Source organism: Cucurbita pepo, chromosome 10 (genome assembly GCF_057944985.1).
Source record: "Cucurbita pepo subsp. pepo isolate OVF chromosome 10, ASM5794498v1, whole genome shotgun sequence".
Lineage (NCBI taxonomy): Eukaryota > Viridiplantae > Streptophyta > Magnoliopsida > Cucurbitales > Cucurbitaceae > Cucurbita > Cucurbita pepo.
In genome coordinates, this window is record NC_141807.1 from 15,533,583 (window position 1) to 15,551,832 (window position 18,250).

General features: G+C 34.7%; 3 non-coding genes across 3 annotated transcripts; 1 reads left to right on the forward strand and 2 right to left on the reverse strand.

Annotated features, from left to right (window-relative positions):
* Nucleotides 1-9,397: 9,397 nt before the first annotated feature.
* Nucleotides 9,398-9,469, reverse strand: TRNAQ-UUG (transfer RNA glutamine (anticodon UUG)). Its single transcript has one exon. It is a non-coding gene; the product is annotated as a tRNA-Gln (tRNA).
* A 4,917-nt stretch (nucleotides 9,470-14,386) lies between these two features.
* On the forward strand, nucleotides 14,387-14,458 carry TRNAE-UUC (transfer RNA glutamic acid (anticodon UUC)). Its single transcript has one exon. It is a non-coding gene; the product is annotated as a tRNA-Glu (tRNA).
* Nucleotides 14,459-16,625: 2,167 nt separating this feature from the next.
* TRNAL-UAA (transfer RNA leucine (anticodon UAA)) lies at nucleotides 16,626-16,698 on the reverse strand. The gene has a single exon. It is a non-coding gene; the product is annotated as a tRNA-Leu (tRNA).
* Between the last annotated feature and the right edge of the window lie 1,552 nt (nucleotides 16,699-18,250).

The window sequence follows — 18,250 nt, forward strand, 5'->3', positions numbered from 1 at the left end:
TGAAGGACAGTACCGGACGGCACGGGTGTGCCGGTATTGTGCCCTAGCCCGCGTGTTGGAGGTTGCTACATACACCCGCTATCCGGTACGGTATCCGTAAATGACTCGGCATGGGCACGGGAGGGCCTATGCCTCGATAGAACCCGGATGGATGGTTGTTCGGGAAGCCCCGATGAGATGAACGACACGCGGGCCCATTCTCGATGGCATGACTGAACGAGTCATGATGACCGACGACAGCCCGGGACTTGGGATGGCATCGAGACATATGGACCCCATCGATGGGGATTGAGATGGCAAGATGAGATGCGACGTTGTATTGAGAGACCTTGGCCCGAGTAGTGGCAAGGTCGAGCCGAATGAGTTGGCCTAGCGTAGAGGCAAGTCGGATGTGTCGCAGACGATTGAACATACACGCACAGGCGGCGTGTGTTGTTGGACAAGCTTGGATTCCGCACAAGCGATGTTCGATTGGCGAAGACAAACCTCGCCTAAGGTCCGACGAAGCCACAGAGCCGGGGCGAAAAATATATATGGGGCTTAATTCTCCTTAAGGCTAGTCGTGAGCGTGTATAGATCACGACGCCGCACGGTCAAGAATATAGGACCGTGACACTTAGCATGCGAGAGGTACGGGGTACGGGGTCGATACCTCGAATCTCCAAAAGAGAGAGATTGTTTTTTTAAGTATGAGTTAATTTAACATGTTATGTATAAGGTGGGTACAAGAGATCCCTTATAGAGAGAGGACTTATTGTAAGTAAAGAAAGCCTTACAGATAAAAGAGAGTAATGTCCCATATAGAGAGAGGACTTATAGATAAAAGATGTAAGTAAAGAAAGCCTTATAGATAAAAGAGATTAATGTCCCATATAGAGAGGACTTATAGATAAAAGAGAGTAATGTCCCATATAGAGAGAGGACTTATTGTAAGTAAAGAAAGCAATCTAGTGTCCCACAAGCACATATAGAGAGGACTTTGGCTATGCCATTCTTATAGATAAAAGAGACTAATGTCCCATATAGAGAGAGGACTTATTGTAAGTAAAGAAAACAATCTAGTTTCCAACAAGCACATATAGAGAGAGGACTCATAAGTCTAAAGAAAGCAATCTAGTTATACTCCTACTTGTGGAGAGGGAATTTGATGAATTCGTCAAAAGATAAGAACTTCTTCACAATTGCAATATCTGACTAATGAATATTATTGTCATTTATAGCTTCTTATAGGATGGCGGTAGTCCGATGCATATGACGGAACTTCTTCACAATTGTAATATCTGACTAATGAATATTATTGTGCTTCTATCACAATAATATAAAATTTGGGGTTAAAGCCTATATGTGACTGAAAAGACCATTCACCACATGCTTGTAAATTAAATTATATCTACCACCTCTGAAATTTTTCATGGCAAACCTTCCAACAGCTTGCACTTTTTCGTCATTGACATCCTTAATTAGAACTAGATTTTAAGGCAAATCTTCTCCACGACTCACTTTGGAACACTTTTATAGATAGTTTCAACAAACTTACTTTGCTCGTTCATACTTTGGAGTTCAATATTTATAGTTGGAGAACGCTATTCAAATTGATAGGGTCGAATCTTACAACAAAGTCTAATTGAGCCTCCCTCTATTAGGAGATAGCTTCGAATCAAATTCTTTAGTTTGGACAATGGTTGCATTGTTTTAGTCAAACAACCGAGACTAGTGTATTACCAATAGTATAAGCATTCTGTACGTCTATTTTCTTACATATTAACAATTGTATACAAATAATAATTAAATTTATGAGAAGAAGTTTGGATGGAGTTTTATTAAATAGGTCATCTTAAATTATATCTAAAAATATATAATATATTTTTTTTTCTTTTTTACATTTAGGAGAACAAAACAAAGATTGAAGAAGATGTGATTCATGCCATGTTTTAATTTTTATTCTTTCTTATTTCTCAAAGATTAAAAAAAAAAAAGTTATCATCTCTCAAGTATGGTTCGTTATTTGATTATTTTCTATTGAGTGAATTTTAAGTGAAACACACTCTCTACCCCAAGTAATTGCAAGATGAAAGTTTCACACTAAGAGGAATCAAAGTCCCAAGTATCAACGTCCTTTAAGTGTCAATTTTTATTCTCCATCTCAACATAAATTAAACTTATTTTCGTGAAGATATCTATTTATAAAAGCAAAATATCTCAGAGTCACGAAAATAAAAATGAGATATAGATACGAGACTTAAATATGATACTAAATAGATAGGGTAACTCTTAGGATTAGATTTGATTGAGTTATTTGGATTAGATTTGATCTAGTTATTTGAATTAGATTTGATTTATTCATTCTTCAATTGGATGAGAGATTTCTCCCAATTCTTCTGATCTTTACAATTTTCTTTTTCTGTTCGTAACAGTAACATGTCATTCTTAAAAAACTAGACACCGATGTGACAATGATACATTAATTAAAAAGAATTATTTCAAAAAATTTATCAATTTTATATTAGAAATAAATTCATATAAATAAGTTCATATATTTGTATACTTAAAAACAAGCTTAATGTACGTTTCACTCTCAAAATATATTCAAAGTCAAGTGTCTGATACGATGGATTATAACTTTGTAATGTATCCATTGTATTAACAAGTGTTCAGTACATGCCCAACACGTGTCAGATTAGTGACACTAAGTTATTTTCATGCTTTCTTTACACCCATTTAAAGTATTTTGAAAATTAGCATGTCAAATATTATAATTTTTCCATCTTTTAAAAATATTATTTTTTTAGTTCGGACCTAATTTCATAATAGGCGATTGAATGACAATATTGCAATATTTTAAGTTACTTTTAAGCTTAAAGGTCGATGAATAAAGTAATTACAGCAAGTTCTTTTTATGCATCTTATTTTGATATAGCACATAAATGCTTCCTAATTATTTTATTTATTTTTTTATGAATTAGGTTATGAAGATCATTTGAATTATAAACGCTTTAATTCAAACAATATTTAATAACTAATCATTTTAATATTTATACTCAAATATACTAACAAGTACTAATAACACTAGTCTCAATGACTTAAAGAATACAACTATTATTTCGAACTATAAAGAATTTAATTCCAACCTATTCTAATGGACAAACGCTTTATTAGACTCTATTGGAAGATTTCACTTCATCAATTTAAGTAGCGTTCAACCACAACTATAAATATCAAATTCTTAAGTATTCATGAACAAAATCGGCCTAACAATGTCTCTTGGAACTATTTACTAAAGGTGTTAGAATGAGCCGTGTGGAAGGGTTACCTTTAGATGCTTTAGTATTAATTAAGGATGTCAATATCCTAGTAGTGCGGAATGCAGGAACATTCATAGTTGAAAAGAATAACGAGAATAGTGGGCATCGTTTCATCTACAAGCGTGTGGTGAACGGTCTGGTTGGTATGACCAGAGAACATCGTCCTCGTAGAATTTATATTATTATGATAGAAGTTATAAATAATGATGATATTCCTTGGTCTTTTATTACAAAGGTGCAGAACTTTCATTTTGTGCATGTGATATATCCATGGCCACCTACTCATAGCTCTCATCTTTTAAAGAAGTTCTCGAGTTCCTTGTCCCCAAGTAGCAATACAACTACTAGAATGCTATCTCTACTTATAATAAACCCTCTCTCTCTCGAAATATATATGTGTGTGTTTGTGGATGTATTACTCTCTTTTATTAATGAAATATGGCATAGTCATAATGATATTATGAGTATCTTTTCTATCCTTCCCTTCCTTATTGCTACATAAAGAATATAAAGATTATGAGTAAAAGTGTACAAGTAATTTGTTATTGTTAAGGATATTTAGTAATAAATTATAATTAACGTATATATTATATTTGATATTTTATTATAAGGCAAATATCTAATATTTGCCTTATTACCATAGGTATCCTTTTATTGCTATTTCCATTTATTACTATTTTCATATCCTTTTAATTTATTTGATTATAAATAAGATAACTTTCACACCATTTAGGTGGGGTGGATTCATCAAACATTATCATGGTATCAGAGCCGGTTTAGCAACTCGTATCCTTTCTTTTCAATGGCTTTTGAAATCTTCCACTGTTCTTCCCCACCACCATTGCTGGATTTGACGCCGCACGGGCAGTCGTCATGGCTACCACATGCAGATCCGACTGATTACTCTTCGGCTCCACCCTTTTGACCTCTAAATCATTCTTCGCCATACTCTGTACATACAACCTCACCTTTTCCAAACATAGCATCTTTCATTTTCTTCCCAATTTTTCCTTCATCCTTCATCCTTCACAGAAACCCTAATCTCAGGATGATCATTAGTGTTCTCTTCAGAAATATACGGAATCTCGACAAGCCCATCAACCTTTTGCAGAGATTTACCTTCGGAATCTAGGTGCCGCACTGGCCTCTTCGCCAACAAAGTTGCTGCCTCCCTTCCTGCCAAAATTGGCTCATTCGCCCAATGTGGCGACTCTTCCGACTGGCCTTCTCGCCAAAATTGGCTCCTTCGCCCAATGTGGCGACTCTTTCGGCTTCAACATTGTCTTTGTTCTTTGCTCTAGGTTTCCCCTTCTACTTCTTGGGGTTAGACATATTCTCACCAGAGCCAAGGCAGCATCGTCGCTAAGCGACAATCCCTCTTCATGGGTTAGACATATTCTCGCTGAAGCCAAGGCAGCATCGCCGCTGAGCGGCGATCCGTCCGCAATTTTCGATGGCCAAGAAAGTGTTTCTCTACGCCTCCTCTGAACCAGGTTTTTGACATCTTCACGAAAAGTGTTTCTGAACCTCTTTGAATTTTTCAGATCCAAGCTTCACGTTCGTTCAAATCCGACGCTCAGCTTGCGGTGGGGTGTTAAGGATATTTAGTAATAAATTATAATTTATCATATATACTTATTACCATAGGTATCCATTTATTGTTATTTCCATTTATTAGTATTTTCATATCCTTGTAATTTATTTGATTACAAATAAGATAACTTTCACACCATTTAGATGTGGTGGATTAATCAAACATTATTAGTTATTTTTTAACTTAAAATGCTTATAATTCAATTTATCTTTGTTATCAACAATAATTATCAAATAGTATATAATTTTGTCCAAGTAAGGTCGATTCTCATTCCTTGCATGATATCATAACACAAAATCGAGCGGAAGGGTTAACAATAAATTGATAGCAAAAACCCATTCGTCGAACTAACTTATAAAGGAAGGGTTGGTTGGAAACCATGTCTATACTTCTTTGCTTTAATCACAAGTAACTAAAGATATATAAGAACAACAGAATATGGCATGCCCAGTCAAAACATAAAAAATTTCTTGCCATGTTATAGTTAATGAATATGGTATGAACAAAGATCTGACGTCACACTTCATGATTGGAGACAAATACAGTGAGCTATGGTCGTCCATACCGTCCTTTGGTCCAATTATGTCAAGCAAATGTTGCAGCAAGCAAAGAGTTTTTAATAAGTTCGCTATTGCAAAGAGCTCGGTTTAAGGCTCAAATGTCTCTGATGTGAAAGGCGCACCAATTCAACGAGATTTAAGTAACCATGAATAAGACACATGATACAGCTTGTAAATGAAACGATGTCCATGACTCTTGTTATTTTCTTCCACTACAAACCTTCTAGCCTCTTGCACTTTTTTGTCATTGACATCCTTAATTGAAATTTGAATTGAAGGAAACACTTCTCCACAACTCATTATGGAACACCTGTGATAGATAGTTTCAACCGATTTACTTTGACAAGGAATACTTTAAAATTCGATATTTATAGTTGAACGCTACTTAAATTGATGAAATGAAATCTTACAACAGAGGTTAATAAATCATTTGTCTATTAGAAGAGAGCTTGGAATTAAATTCTTTATAGTTGGGATAAGAAACAAAGTATACTTTTTAGTTTTAAAATAAATTAATTTTTTAGTTTTAATTTTAGTCCCAATAAATTAATTTTGATGTGGTGTTATGTATTTTAATAAAATTAATATTAACTTAATCAACAAAAATTTGTATTTTTTTTTAAATTATAATCTAAATTAATAAAAATACCATTGAACTTTGCACTTTAATCTAAAAAAAAATACTCATAATTTTTTTTTAAAAAAATACAGTTAAATTTTCCAAAAAAAAAAAAAAAAAAAAAAAAGAAAAAGAAAAAACTTCAAAACTACTCTTTTAACTTTCAAAAGTGTTTAAAAAAGATAGATGGGGAGAAGATTGTGTTCATGGGGAGAAAATTGAAGGTTATTTTAGGGAAGGTTTTCAAGATCAGTATAAGATCCTCAAAACATAACAAGAAGTAATATCCTAGCTTATGGTCGCGATTAAGAACCTACTAGTAGGCTACTTACTAAGTTTTACTCACTCCATGTTTATCATTTTTTTTTCATGTAACTAGGAGTTGGTCATGGATGAGAACGGACTTTGGAGTGTGGGCCATGAACTAACCTCTGTTTTTTATTTAGTATTTTTTGTTCTTCTTTTGAGTCTGCATCTTATTTTGTGTTTGTAACGAGTATGTATATGTAACACCCCAAAAATGAAGGAAATTATCTTCCATAAGAATAAGCCACTCATGAAAGACCCAAAGCATAGAAAGGAAAAAAATTAAAGGATTAAGCAAGAACAAAGGACTTAGTCACGTCACCCGTGTACCATAACAAGTGATTGCAAGGAGTTAAAAGGCCTTTTGAAAAAGATTGGAAAGGAAAAAGTAAATACAAAGGGCAAAAAAGTCATTTTATCAATTATCAAGAATCTTTCCCATTTGTAATTCCTTATCTAGAAGGAATCTCAAGATTCAGAAAAAGGGAAAAATGATAAAAGAGCGATGAGAAATTTGTAGAAAAATTATGGATTTTTCGAGAAAAATAATAATAAAATATTCAGAAAGTGGCAAATTACCAAAATACCCCTAGAAGACTTGATAATTACAGAAATACCACTTTAATTCGAATCAGAGCATCTACCATGACCATCCGGGAAAAATCTTTCGAACTCAAATCTCAACCGTCAGATCTCGTCCAAAATTTGATATGATCTAGAACCAACACCCACGGATCATCACGTCCAACGACTTGTATTCAAAGCCAAGGTCGGTAAGGCTATGATCGGAGTTGATATCTTCAAAAAATTATCCATACAGTTTGAAATCTAAATAACGAAGATTCTGGAGCTCTCAATGTCAGTTTAAGCTCCTCCTATAAGGTCGGAAGTAGGAGCAACAATACGGAATAAGAATCGAGAAAGTTCAATCCCCCAATTGAAGGCAATAAGCATTTAGATGGTGGATCTCCTACTCTCAGATTTCTTCCAAATTCGAGAGCAATCCTCCACCATTTCTCTTCAAACTTTTAAATAACGAATAATCTAGAGCTCTCAATGTCGGTTTAAGCTCCTCCTATAAAGTATTGAGTAGGAGCAACAATACGGAATAAGAATCGAGAAAGGTCGATCCCCAAATCGAAGGCAATAAGCGTTTAGATTATGGATCTCCTACTCTCAGATTTCTTCCAAATTTGAGAGCAATCCTCCACCATTTCTCTTCAAACTTATTCCTACAGTTTCTTAACAAGATTACCCACAAGTTCTATGAAGGAATAGAGTGCTGAAAGTGCCCAGAAACCATTCCCCCAATTCAATCTGCCATTGAAGAACTTCAAGAAAAACTTGGAAATCCAATTCGAGGATACATGATGACTTGTCGAGCAAGAATGATTCCAATCAGTTTCTGCACCTCCAAGGACTGCTTCCATAGAAGACCACGAAGAAAAATAACCTCAGAGCATGCCAAATTGAAGAAAATAGGTTTCGAAATGAAATTGGGGATAAGAGTCAAAATTCCTATCTACGATCTCTTTTCCTTCAAATTAAGGATTCCTCTAGTTTCAGAGGAAGATGTTGAGTAAACTTGATGAAGGAATCGAGAGTTGAGACATCATAGAACAAGCTACCCATGAGATCGAAAATCTAGCGTTTCGAGTGAGTTGCATACCGAGAACAATTTTTGGAAATTAAGGTTCTACACTCAAAGACGTTCCTCCAAACCAATTCCTTTAGCCTAAAGATAGGACATGGAAGGGGTTCAATGAAGAAATAGGGCCTTGAAACCCCTAGAATTGGCTACCCAATAAGAAATCCTTTGTTTTATCTCCAGCGATAAATAAGATTTTGGATGAACTTTGGTAACGAATATCTTAGGCTACGATCCACGAGAAGTTATCAAAAAAATCCCTAACCCTTTCTTGTAACATCCATCTGTAAGTTTCACGAAGAAATCGAGGAGAGAAACGCTGTAAATGTGGCTATACAGGCCGAGTTTCAGATGGTGGCGATGCGAAAAATGCGCATCTTCTTCCTTTTCAGAGGAAGAAAACGATGATACGTCCAGTTCAACTAAACTGTCCAAGTCAACTCAAAATTTGACCTTTTCTCGAGTTTTCTCAGTAGATCTTATTTTATGAAATGTTGTATGAATCCTTATCCCGAGAGGTTATATAAGGTAATGAAGTTTGGGAGTTATTGGAAAACTTTAGTTAGCGAAACCAAGATATGGGAGAAAATGCTCATCACTGCCGCGAGGCCCCTATTTCTCTTTAGGTGGGATGCTTTGGTATATGTACCATGAGCAGGATTCCATGATGAACTTATTATCTCCCTCACCTAAATGAGATGCCCTGCACCACGATTTGCTAGCAGGATGCCACGATTATGACAACGCCACCTATGCACTCATGGGGAGAAAATTAAGAGTTACTTCGCAAGAGTTTTCATGGTTAAAATACGATGCATGACATGACAACCTCTAAGGTTTAGTTCCTGAAAACGAAACAAGAAGTCATATCCTAGCTCAAGGTTTAGACATGCTCCAAACAAAACAAGAAGTCATATCCTAGCTCAAGGTTTAGACATACTCCAAATTACCAACTATTTTCTGTAAGGGTCTATTTTATATGACATGAGAATAAATTCAAGATTTCAAGTTGTTTGGAGCAAGTTCGGAACCTAAAACTCATGCTAGTTATTATGGGTTCAAATGATATTGTTTGGAGCAAGTTCGGAAGCGAAAACTCATGCTAGTTATTATGGATTCAAATGATAGCGGAGCGGAGCAAGTTCGGAATAACTTGTTTGGAGCAAGTTCGGAACCGAAAACTCATGCAAGTTATTATGGGCTCAAATGATAGCGGAGCAAGTTCGGAATAACTCAAGAATGTTACACCTTATGCCTCGAGAAAATTTGTGTTTTCGCATTGAATGCTAGGAAACACCCTTTTGTTTTAAAATGTCTTGTGTTGTCGTTCCTTATTCTGTGTTTTCGCATCAAGGTCATTTCTTGAAAAGGTCCTACCGAGAGTTGAACCCAAGTCATTGGATTCAAAGTCCAAAGTGCTAACCACTACACCATAGAACCCGTTGTAAAAATTGATTTTGGAATGGTTTTCCTATTTTATGCAGATTCCACAAGAAGAGAGATTCTATCACGAGTCAAACTCAAGTTATTGGATTCAAAGTTCTAGAGCTATTTTATCTAACTCGTTGTGATCTTGAGCACCTTTAGAGTGATTGCAAAAGTAACCCTCTAGTGTTGATTTAAGCCCTTGGAGAACATGTAATTTTATATATTTCTTATAATTAATTTATATATTGTTGTATATTACAAACAAATTGAAATAATACTTTACATCCCAGTCTTTCTTTCTTCCGTGCAAAACTTAACAGGAAAACCATATTATTTCAATATTCACTCGAGAAACAAGGGGTGAAAACTATATTATTGCAAACCCTCCATTATTGCTTCTACTTTGCGTCAAAATGCTTACACTAAATCATGTTACTAACTAGTTGGTTTGGTTCGGTTCAATTCTTGGGTCCACTAGATTGAATCGACCTAGCTCAATTAAACTCTTGAGAATATAAAAATCATAAGTTTCTTAAATTACGTTAACCGAAAAGTTTAACCCCTAATTTTTTTTAGAATGTTTAGCTTTGTGTCTAGTTGATCTCTAAATGCTTAGAAGTATCTAATAAGACTTCTATTTAAGGAACTTTTCTCTCTAAAAGATGTAAGAAGGGTTATTATTAAGGAATTTCAAATGAGTGATTTGATATAGGACAAAATATTTATTTGTTTCAAATATCTTAGGTTGACCATTCTTTTTTGTCAAGTATTTTGAATATTATCATTGTGAATTACTAATGGCATTAGATTGAATCTCATTAATAACAAAATCCCAAAACTCAAGTAAAGATGACATCAGAATTAATACTTTAATTTCATCTTCAAAATTTATTTCCACTTAACTCAGTTGACTGATAATCATAATAGTCACCCGTGCACAAATATTTACAACCTTAAAAGGTAAAATTATAAGGAGTACAAGAGAAAAGTGCTTAAAACCTACAAATATTTACAACCTTAAAAGATAAAATTATAAGGAGTACAAGAGAAAAGTGCTTAAAATATTTCTATTACTCAGTTGACTGATAATCATAATAGTCACCCGTGCACAAATATTTACAACCTTAAAAGGTAAAATTATAAGGAGTACAAGAGAAAAATGCTTAAAACCCACAAATATTTACCACCTTAAAAGGTAAAACTATAAGGAGTACAAGAGAAAAGTGCTTAAAATATTTCTATTGATCACTTATGGCAGCACCACACAAATGAGGGTAACATTTTTTTATTTCTCTACCATATTATATAGTGGCGCTAAGACACACTATTTTCTTAATGATTTCTTGGTTCTTGTCCGAGAATAGTGGTACACACTATTTTCTTAATGATTTCTTGGTTCTTGTCCGAGAATAGTGGTGCACCACACTATTTTCTTAATGATTTCTTGGTTCTTGTTCGAGAATAGTGGTGCTAAGTTTTTAACCATGTTCATAGTGGGTGCTTGGATAAGACCACACTATTTTCTTAATGATTTCTTGGTTCTTGTCCGAGAATAGTGGTGCTAAGTTTTTAACCATGTTCATAGTGGGTGCTTGGATACCACACTAGGACTTTGGAATAAGGTTTGGAATCGGTAATTATTCTTATTTCTTTTCCTTTAGACACTCGATGGTCGGGAGTAAATCGAACAAAGTGTCTGTCCAAAATAAAAAGGGCGAACCAGATTCGAATTGATGACCTCTTGATCTGAAGTCAAATGCTCTACCACTAAGCTATGGACCCATTTTATATGATTTCAACCTTAGTGACCCCTTCTATAGAGTGTCAGTCCAAAAGTGTAAAAAGTGTCTGTCAAAAATAAAAGGGCCCAACCAAGTTCAAACGGGTGATCGGTCAAATTCTCTACCACTGAGCCATGGATCCATTTTGTAGGATTTTAACATTTGTGACCCCTTAGACATAGTGTCGGTCCAAAAAGTGTAACAAATTTCTATCCAAGATAGAAGGGCCCAACTAGGTTCGAATTGGTGACCTCTTGATCTGCAATCAAATGCTCTAACATTGAGCTATGAACCCATTTTGTATGATCTCAACTTTAGTGACCCCTTCTACAGATTATCGGTCCAAAAGTGACCCTACCGAATCGGCTATGAACCAATTTTGTATAAATTTGTGGATTGCCTATCGGGAATTAAACACAGGTCGTTAGATTCAAAGTCGAAAGTGCTAACCACTACACCATAGAACCACTTGTTAAACTTTATTCTGGCAGCGATTTTGATAAGCACCAACAACACTGGATTTTTCAAAGCTAGAGGTCTCAGTATCCTTAGAGACTTTCACAAGGTGTTTTCAACTTCTTTTATAGGTAGTATCAGTTTGAGAAGATAGAGAAGAGAGACTTTGTTAGAAACTCTCCCATAGGTAATCTCCAAGGTGTTTTCAACTTCTTTTATAGGTAGAAGTTTAAAATCAAACAACAACAAAACCTACTTCTATCTAGCAAAATTTTTTTTTTTTTTTTGTTTGAAACAAGATTATTCCCTTTTTTTTTCTAAAACTAAATTTGAAATAAGACTTAAGCAAAGAGTTTATTTGACTAATGATTTGTTTTGTTTTTTTTTTTTTTTTTGTTGTAGATATATCCCTTACACATCAAGACTTTGTATTATTTTGAACACACTCATCAAGAAATTTGTAAATGTGCCTCATATCTTGAAGGATATAAGACAGGTAATTGAGAGAACCTATTTTTTTTGAAGTTGGCTTTTCTAGGATACGTCATCACCAAAGTTTGAGACAAAGACCATTAGATGGGTTTTAATAAGGCTCAAATAAATTTAAAATCCAAGAAAATGGATCTGAGTTTGATATTATATGATTTTGGGTATGGACACAACTAGTTGTTTTCTTTTGATTACATTAATGAATGTATGTAGATGTTTAAAGTGTTGACCTTAATGATTTTAGAAAATATCAACACATCATCAATATAAACTATCGAATTTTTTTGAAATGATTGAAAATATCATTCATAATCTTCTGAAATTCGGATGGAGCGTTTTTTAGCCTAAATGGCATCACGTTCCTCTCATATTTTCTAAATTGGACATAAATGCTATTTTATATTTATCATTTTAGGAAATTAGAATTTTATGTAATCCCAATTTCATGTCGAATTTTATAAAAACATTTGACTCTAAATTCTTTTTATCAAATCATTTTTGTTTTGGATTGGATATCTTATTTATTCTAAAACCTTAGTCAAAGGTTTGTAGTTAATTACCAGTATCAGAATTTCTGGTTTCTTTTCACCATGTTGTTAACCTAAAATGTCAGACATGACCACATGCTCTTTGAAGACTTTATCAGCTTCCTCTGCAAAATATCACCTAAAATGTCACAATATTTAGTGTTTGATGCTTTTTGACTTAAGCTTAGGGTTCTATTTAAAGTGAACTTGTGACAATTTTTGTCAAATTATATATTTGAATACCTAATACATTAAGATATAATATCTTATTTAAATAATATTAAAATGTCGTAGAATATCATAATATATGTTTAACTAATATGAATCTCATTCAAATTTCTAATATATATTTTTATTTAAGTTTATGATACACATCAATTATTTTAATATTTAAAATATCAAATACGTTAATATGTTTTGATATTACACTTCAAGACTATAGGAACTTGCTGAGAGGACCTGAGAGTTACATTGGCCCACGATGCATCTCATGGACGATGCAAAACTATGGTGGCGCTTGAAGGTGAATTGTATAAAAAACTGGTCATGCACAAAAAAATCGTGGGAAGACCATTGATGGAATTGAAGCAATCGGCCCTCCCCTTGATGGGTTTCCAACCAAAGACCTAATGTTTGATGTTGACTCTTTTGAAGAAAGAGCCACAGGATCGAACAACAAGAAACGTGGCGGTAGCTCTGAGAACTCTATCACACACATAAAAAAACGTGTCGAAGAGTTAGACATTACACAGAAGATCTGGCTTTCATCGAGGAGACCTGAGTTTGATTCTCGACAATGAAATTTTATTTTCTTATTTCTTTTATTTTATAGTTTCATCTTTTGTCACCAATTATATTTAAACTTTACCTAGGTTTGAGAAGCACTATGATGGATGAGTTCAATAGTATCTTAAATTTAAAAGACTTTTATGAACTTGGTTTGAGAGGCACTATAATGGTCAAATTCAATAGTATCTTAGATTAAAAAGACTTTTATGAACTTTGAACGTTTAATAGTGTTATGTCATAGATATTTGGTTCAATTTCAACAAGTGAGGTTGAGGTCATTCAAATGGTTAATGTGATAATCCGGTCATTTTCAAGGTCGCTTTTGTTGAACGCCATCATGGCTGAGATGACTGAGATGAGCACTAGAGTGAGTTTGATAAGGAGGGTCGTAGAGAACCACACCCCAAGCCAAGCTCATGTTGGGCTTCACAAATTGAAAATCCAAAAACAGAAACACTTAAATGGGAACCGGGATGCTAACGAATTAAAAAACTTTATTTTTGACGTAGAACAATACTTGAAGGTTACAGGAACTTGCTCATAGGACCTAAGAGTTACATTGGCCACAATGCATCTCATGGACGGTGGCGCTCGAAGGTGGATGATATAAAAAATGGGTCATGCACCATAAACTCATGGGAAGACCGTTGATAGAATCGATGCAATCGACGCTCCCCTTGATGGGTTGCCAATTAAAGACCTGACGTTTGATGTTGACTCTTTTGAAGAAAGAGTTACACAATCGAACAACTCGAAACTTTGCGGTAGCCCTGAGAACTCTAACACACACAGGGAAGGACGTGTAGAAGAGTTAGACATTAAGCAAAAGATCATGCTAAAACTCTTCAGCGATCTGACAAAATACTTCAGGACATCTACGCTAAAAATCCATTGTCGTCCAGCGGTTAGGATATCTGGCTTTCACCCAGGAGACCCGGGTTCGATTCCCAGCAATGGAATATTATTTTCTTATTTCATTTTATTTTACAGTTTCTATCTTAGATTAAAAAGACTTTTATGAACTTCGTACCTTTGTTCGAGTTATGTTATAGATATTTTGTTCAATTTCAAATGGTTAATGCGATAATTCAGTCGTTTTAGAGGTCTCTCTTGTTGAACGACATCATGGTTGAGATGAGCAGGTGATTCAAATGGTTAATGCGATAATCCAGTCGTTTTCGAGGTCTCTCTTGTTGAACGACATCATGGTTGAGATGAGCACCCGAGTGAGTTTGACAAGTTTGGCAGTAGAGAACCATACCTCAAGCCAAGTTCATGTGGGCTTAACAAACTTAAAATCCAAGAACACAACCCCTTAAATGGAAATCGGGATGCTAAGGAATTAAAAAGCTTTATTTTTGACGTAGAAAAATACTTGAAGGTTACTGGAACTTGCTCATAGGACCTAAGAGTTACGTTGGTCGCAATGCATCTCATGACGATGCAAAACTATGTTGGGGCTCGAAGGTGAATGGTATAAAAAATGGGTCATGAACCATAAACTCATGGGAAGACTGTTGATGGAATCGATGCAATCGATGCTCCTCTGGATGGGTTGCCAATCAAAGACCTGACGTTTGATGTTGACCCTTTTGAAGAAACAGCCACACGATCAAATAGCTCAAAACGTCGCGGTAACTCTGAGAACTCTATCACACACATGAAACGACGTGTCGAAGAGTTAGACATTACCTAAAACATCATAGTAAAACTCTTCAGCGATTAGACAAAAGACTTTAGGACAACTACACCAAAAATTCATTGTCGTCCAACGGTTTGGATATTTGGCTTTTACCTAGGAGATTCTGGTTTGATTCTCTAAAATTGAATATTATTTTCTTATTTCTTTTTATTTTATAGTTTCATCTTTTGTCACCAATTATATTTAAACTTTACCTCATTTTGAGGGGAACTTTAATGGTCAAGTTCAATAGTATCTCAGATTAAAAAGACTTTTATGGACATCGTACCTATGTTAGTGTTATGTTATAGATATTTGTTTCAATTTCAACGAGTGGGGTTGAGGTGATTCAAATGGTTAATACGATAATCCGGCTATTTTCGAGGTCTCTCTTGTTGAACGCCATCATGGTTTAGATGAGCACCTGAGTGAGTTTGACAAGGAGACCTGAATTGAAACTTTACCTACGTTTGAGAGGCACTATAATGATCAAGTTCAATGATATTTTAGATTAAAAAGACTTTTATGAACTTTGTACCTTTGTTAGTGTTACTTTGTACCTTTGTTTGTGTTACTTTGTACCTTTGTTAGTGTTATGTTATAGACATTTGGTCAAGTTCAACAAGTGGGGTTGAGGTGATTCAAATGGTTAATGTCACTTTATTTGATTCAAATTGTTAATGTGATAATCTAGTTGAATAGTTACAGGTTATTTCCAAGGTCTCTCTTATTGAACGCCAACAAGGCTGAAATGATTGTTATTGAAGGCCAACAAGGCTCATATGATTGAGATGAGTACCTGAGTGAGTTTGACAAAATTGAAATAAAATCAAATAAAATTGAAAAAAAAGTTAGCCTTATGACACTTCCTTCAACTCGAACTCGTAACCTTGAGATCTACAGTGACGCTCTCCCAACTAAGCTATCCCCACTAACATTAAAATTGAAAACTCATTAGTAAGGTATTTAGCTAATTCGTTGATATTTTAAAAAGAAATAATAATTCATTGATATTTTAAAAAGAAATAATCACTAATTTTAAATTGAATAGTTAGGAGTCAAGTTATGTGACGTGAATCAGGTGCGGTGAAACCGAGTTATCTTCGCTAATATTTGAAAAAAAAAATCATAAGTAAAGGTATTTATGCTAATTCATTATTTATTGAAATTTTATGCTAATTCATTATTTATTGAAATTTTAAAAATAAATAATAACTAAATTTTTATTGAATAGTCAGCTTATGCAAATGGAAACAGGTGCGGTGAACGTCGAGATTAAACAAACACGTCACCTTCAAATCTTTAGTTTGACACTCTCCCAACTGAGCTATCCCTGCTAACGTTAAAAATAAAAATTCATAAGTAGAGCTATTTCCACTAATTCATTATATTTTAAAAAGAAATAATAATCAACTAAACTATAAGGTGTTATAATCGCAACTAAGTGCGGTGAACATGGATCGAACACGTGACCTTTAGATCTTAAGTCTGACGCTCTCCCAACTGAGCTATCCCCGCAATCATTAGAAATGAAAATTTATCGGTAAAGATATTTTCGCTGATTCATTGAGATTTTAAAAAGAAATAATGACTAATTTTTTATTGAATAGTCAGGTTATGCAAATTGAAACAGGTGCGGTGAACGTGAACGTGGATAAAACAAGTGTGACCTTCAAATCTTCAGTCTAACAATCTCCCAACTAAGCTACTCTTGCTAACATTAAAAATGAATATTCATCAGTAAAGGTATTGGGTACACTTCTTAAAATTCAACAAAAGGCAATAGTATTAGACCGAGATGCCAGATTTAAATCTCCCTTCTAGAAATTTTAATAAAAGGCATTGGGTATGCAGTTATAGTACGATATTCCACCCATAAAAAGATGGTCAAACAAAAATGCTCAAGCAAATATTGGAAGACATGTTAAGTACCTACCCCTTATGAAATTCGCTTATAATAATATTTGCCAAGCCACCATACAAATGGCCACATACGAGGTTCTCTATGGACGAAGATTTCGATCCCCTATCTTTCGGGAAGAAGGGGGGCAAACGACAACTATTGGGCCAGAGCTAGTGCAAATTACCAACGCTGTAGTCCAGAAGATTAAAGCTAGGATATAAACCGCACAAAGCCCAGAGAAAAGCTATGCAGACCTAAGGCGCAAGGACATGGAATTGTAGGTAGGGGATCATATATTCCTAAAGGTAGCACCCCATGAGAGGGGTGCTCAGGTAGGGTAAAAAGGGGAAGCTAAGCCCTAGGTTTATCCGTCCCCTTGAGATATTAGAAAGGATTGGATTTGTGGCCTATAGAATCGGGCAATGCCCAAACTTGTCTGCAGTACATAATATCTTTCATGTATCCATACTACGGAAGTATACCCTAGATCGTTCGCACGTACTGGCTCATGAAACTCTCTTCTTGAGAGATGACCTAACATATAAAGAAGACCTGATTCAAATAATAGACAAGAAAGTGAAATGATTGAGAAACAAGGAAATCTCTCTTGTTAACGTCCTATGGAAGAATCATAGAGTAGAAGAAGCCACTTGGGAAACAGAAGGCAAATAAGAACCTTGTACCCTGACCTCTTTTAGAATAAGCACTTTCGATGACCGAAAGTTTTCAAAGGAGAGTAGAATTTGCAACACTCAAGGTCTCCAATAAGAGATGGTGTATAATCCCTACTAGGTTGTATCTAGAAGCAAAGAACAAGTAAAATTGAAAAAACATTGAGAAAATGGTACATTTTCTAATTTTTATAAACTTCCCGAATCATTAAATTTTTTATAGAATAAGAATTACAAGGTGTTTAAAAAAAGGAAGGCTCTGATCGGAGAAGACTTTTCTGGCAGAAGATTCAGAAAAATCAAGAATGAAAGAGGTCCTGAAAGTGCTAGTAGATTTTCACACGAATTAGTCCACGTTAGGTTACCCTCTAATGTTTTCCTAAGCTAAAACCTCAACTCCTAAAGCCTAACCCATGACATTATGTATAAACCTAGGTTCATCAATAATCCATGTACCAAGTACCTAGAACTATGTGAATAACATGTTAAATAAGTT